This window comes from Semicossyphus pulcher, unplaced genomic scaffold, assembly GCF_022749685.1.
Source record: "Semicossyphus pulcher isolate SPU_LCO1_2020_fin unplaced genomic scaffold, fSemPul1.0.p SCAF_17, whole genome shotgun sequence".
NCBI lineage: Eukaryota > Metazoa > Chordata > Actinopteri > Labriformes > Labridae > Semicossyphus > Semicossyphus pulcher.
Genome location: NW_027211681.1, coordinates 3,160,001 through 3,164,837, shown reverse-complemented (window position 1 = coordinate 3,164,837; position 4,837 = coordinate 3,160,001).

Below are 4,837 nucleotides of genomic sequence, written 5' to 3'. Positions count from 1 at the left end.
GAGGAGATCCAAAGTAGAGAAGAGTGAGTGAGGCAAAGTAGAAGGTAAAGACGTGAACTTTGAGATTAAACAACCAGAATTCATGACACCCAATAAGTCAGATGGAATAATGCAGTATGATTAGAGCAGTCTCTGCTGTATAGAGGAGAAAGACGATCAACCTGAAGCCTCTGCAGAGATCTTGTTTAAGTGTGTTATGTGTGCATATGACACTGTGTGTGTGTGTGTGTGAGACCCCCCAGCGAGATTGTGAGACTTTGGGTCAGACAGGAAGATCTGCAGGGGAACGCAATATGAAAGGCCACACAGTCAGGGGTCTGCATTTATTGCTTCTTCACCGCCTCTTAACACTCCTCTGCTGGTCCGTCCTCATCCCCTTCTCTTCGCTGCTCTTCTCTGTCCTCTCTGCTGTACTCGGCATCAAACTGTTGCTTATTTCCTCGACTTTCCCTGCCTTATGTTCTGCTGAGCCAGGGTATAATGAATCCTTAATAATGACAATGATAGGTCTAGGTCTGTTACGGAGAAGCTGAAAGAACGTGAAAGATGGCCTCAAAAGGAAAAAAGAAAAATTTCACATCAGCAGAAATAGAAACAATTGTAACAAAAGTGTTACACTTCAATATGAACATTTTCATATGGTCTACTCTATTGTAAACTTAAACTAATTCAACTTCTATAATTGAAGATTTTAATTATATGACAATAAATTATGAGGATGACACGGCATTTACGTTTGGTCCATACATTAGTAAATTCAATTATTGTTGTCTATTAAAGCCTTTTTTTTTCAATAATTGAAGTTTTAATATAGTATGCATTTAGTTAAAAGGGTGTGTGTTAACATTTCCTAGGACATTTCTTTCATCATTTGTGCATACGCATGGTCTGAGGGAGTTCTACATTTGTTCGCAGAGTACGAAGAAATTTAGGTAAGAACAAATTGATGAATCCCAGATTTGTGCGTCAAGAGTGCGTACGCACAGTTCAAGCACAGATTTGTGCGTACGCACTGTTCGTAAATGAGGCCCACTATGTTTCACATCTGTTCATTCTTCAATGAGCTTTAAAATGACCTCTGTATTCTGCACTATAGTTGTTATTAGACCCTGATTATGGCAGCAATATAAAAACAGCCTAACTACCAGACTGTGAAGCAACGCCTCATGGGAATGCATGGAGTACTGTCTCAGGATCAGCTTGTTTTGCTCTTTCTTCAAGCTCATTCAAAGGACACGATGCCTCCATCATTGAGACCCTGGTACCTTAATACTCTGGTAAGTTTGGTGCCTCGCCACTGAAGTTGCCTTTCTTTGTCCCATCTCATGTCACCGTGAGAGAACATGGAATTATTTGACCTCAAACGTCCTTATCAGCTTTTGTTTTTCCTGAAGCCTAACATGCTCTATGTACTTATATAGGAAATTAAGTGGTATAATTAAAGGGGTGGTCGCTTTTCTTGTGTTTGTGATATCGGTGCTCTTGGAGACAAATAATACGGTTTGCTGTGCAGATTATCGTAGTTACAGAATTCCAGTATAATAAGCTCTAAGCTCTAATTAGCAGGTTTAGGTGTTTGCACTCAGCAAACCTGGGTTGTTAGCCTGTTCATTTTTCTTTTACATGTATCAATATGCATGGAATTGTTTTAACCCCCCTAAGAGACGGTAGCTGGCAGGGGTGATAAAAAGCTGGTTCTTTTACCCGGTTCCATCATCCACCCGCCCTCCCACACGAGATTTGATTAAGCTAGCTGGAGGTTAGCTATATCCACAAGCTCTCTGTAAGTCTTACGGGGAATCACGCGTGTGCCGGGACAGTATCGCTCCAGTGTTATTCAACGCTTCAATGTCCACCAGCCGCGTATGCTCCGTCCGTTTTACGCGCCAGGTCTATTATTCCCTGCTGCTGCGCGTCAGTGAAGCGTAGAAAGCCATTGTCTACTTTAGAGGATATGTATGACGGGTCTGTACTTAAATCCTTCACTAGGTTGAAGGATTAATATGATATTCCTCAGAACCAATTTTGGAGAAATTAGACTTTTACTTACCCGATATCCTTAGGGAAATACTTACCGTCGTTGGTAAGGGCAAGGAAGCCTCGACATACTAGTCCGCTTTGTTGGACAGACTAGGTGAGCAGACAGAGGGCGTCAAACAAACATAGGAGACAGACCTCAATCAGTCATTTTGTGATCAGGAGCGCCATTCTGCAAAACCCCAAAAATCCTCTCAGGAGATTAGGACTAGATTAATACTAGTCAAAATTCTGAATAAGGTCTCTTGGACCACTGCTAAACTACATAAGGTAGGGTTAAGAGAGGGGAGGCCCTGGCCACCCTGACTCATTTGTTATGTTCCTGTCCCACGGCTAAGACGTGGTGGACAGCAATTCATGAGAATATGAATCCAAAGCCTATGGTTCACTCAATTAAGTTTTGTGGCAGCCTATGAAGGGTTAACAATCAGGAGGGTAAACCGATTAGACCTGTACTGTGCTAATTGGGGAAAAGATGTATTGAACCTACTAAGGTGTTGTGATGTAGGCCTCCAACCCCTGTAGTTTGAGGTTGACATTAAAGCCTTTACTGCAGTTTATTCATATTTATTTGACTTTATTTTATTGTGTCTCTGTTTTATGCCTTTCTCTGTCAGGTGCTTCCTGTCTTTCACTGGTAGTGAATGTCTTGATTTGGTCTAATGTGATGTTTTTATATCATTGTGTTGTGATGTTATGAAAATATGTGAAAAATGATAAAAAACTTGGGTCATAAAAAAAGGAAAGCCATTGTCTGCTATGTAAATACAGGCCCACAACCAAGGAATCTTTGTTACATGATGTGATCTCTTCATATTGGCCAACTTCGATTTCAGTTTCCTTTTGAAGTTATTGATTGGCTGGATGAGCAGGCAAGAGTCATTAGAAAGAGCACTGAATCTGTTCATTTCCTCAACATCTTCTTTTACCAATCCTTTTAATTCATCCTCATTTGACTTCTACATCCGACACAAATACAGAATTCATGCACAATAAAGAAATAACCAGCAGACTGCACACTTTTTGGCATCACTGCCACCCATATTTATGTCCAGGAATCACAACTTCCATTGGCTAACTATGAGACTCATCTCTGCTGTAGTCGCAGCCGGTGTGAATTGCAAAATAGATGCTGCCGTGACGCACACATTCGTCTGAAGCTCCAGTGTCGGTGTAGATTCCCAGGAAGAAATAAAAAAACTCAAGGCTTTAAAGCAGCGGTCCCAAAACCACAGTGGCTACGTCAGCTTCTTTTATACAGTCAGTTGTTGAACGTGTCAGAACGTGTGTCCTCCTCTTGTGTGCACAGAGCAGCTAATCTACTCTCAACACGTGAAAGGTGTCTCAGCTCCTACATTAAGTTACTTATCTCGTGTTTCCCTTTCCCCGTATCGCTCTTGCCCCCTGCCTCCTCTGTCTGTGTGATTGTGTTTATGTCACGTCGGCCCCCGGCACGCTGATTGTTGTCCATCTCAAACACCTGCTGCTGATCGTCCACACCTGCTGTCCATCAAATCATTACGCTTAAGTATTTCTATCCCAGCTGTCCTCTCATTCTTCCACAGATTGTTGCAGCTTCAACAGTGAAAGTTTATCACTCCAGGTTGCCTCATTCTGTGAAGATAATCCCTGTTTTTTCCCCTGCTGTGTCTCAGGATCATCTCCTGACAGCAAGCGAGTCTGTGAGCCTGCTCTAAAGGAGTCTAAATACATTGTGTGTGAACACATCTACAATCCGTGTGTATATGTGTTGAGGGTAAAAGATTTTAAATGCAACCATTATAATTTAACAAAAATTGCACTTTTGAAAAAATAAAATATGTGAACAGATAAATCATATGAGTGCAGATAACCGTCCAGCACTCCATCCTTAAGTCTCCAGTTGCCAGTTGGACAGTTCTGGTTGCGGTAGGTTGACGGGGCACATCCGGAAGCTACCGGATGCTCCAGCTGCCAAGCCCCGTAGGGGACTCCGAAGGCAGCTGGCAGCTAAGGAGAGCTGTCCCCGCAACCACCGATTTCTCGGTTTAGCGAGTGACAATGTTAACTGTGGTCTTTTAGCTGAATCCTTTTTGGTTGTCATAGTTACAGCAGCTGTTGAAAACGGGAAGAGAATACGTATGGAAATACCAAACGCGTCACAAGTTCATCTGGCTGCCTCTCATTGTGACAAAAGATGACTGACTGACTGACTGTATGTTTAATGTGTTAATTGTGTGTGATAATTACAGTAATTAAGACTGATGAGAATGGTGTTCTGGTTAAGGAGCAGAGGGGTGAGTTCAAATCCCGACAGCTTGATTGTTCTTTACTTCTCACATAGCTACACACCAGAGACGTTACGTTAAACCGAAACACAGATAGTCGTGGCAGCAGCTCTCCTTAGCCGCGGCGGCAGCTGCCTCCAAGTCCTCCCCGCGCTCTGCTGTAGCACGTCCTACAAACAGCAAGGAATCACTGACAGCCCTCCTGAAGAGCACCAAGTCGGTGACACGCCACCACAATGGGGACCTGTCAGTTTCAGCTTCCCGTTACAGCAGCAGCTGCCATCCGGAGCTTCCCCGAGCTAAGCTGCCATTGCGCAAACAGCAGTAAGTCCGAGGTAGCTTTGGTAGCTGAAGATCTAAATATCTGCTGCGGCAAGCTACCGCTACCACGATTGAGCTAGCTCTTGCTGATAAAAAGCAGAATGAAGAAGTGGTCTTGGCAAATCGTAATGAATGTAAAAATGTAGTCGCATCATGTTCACATAAAGCGACACTTTACATATGTTTTTCTCTCTAATCTCAAACGCACACTG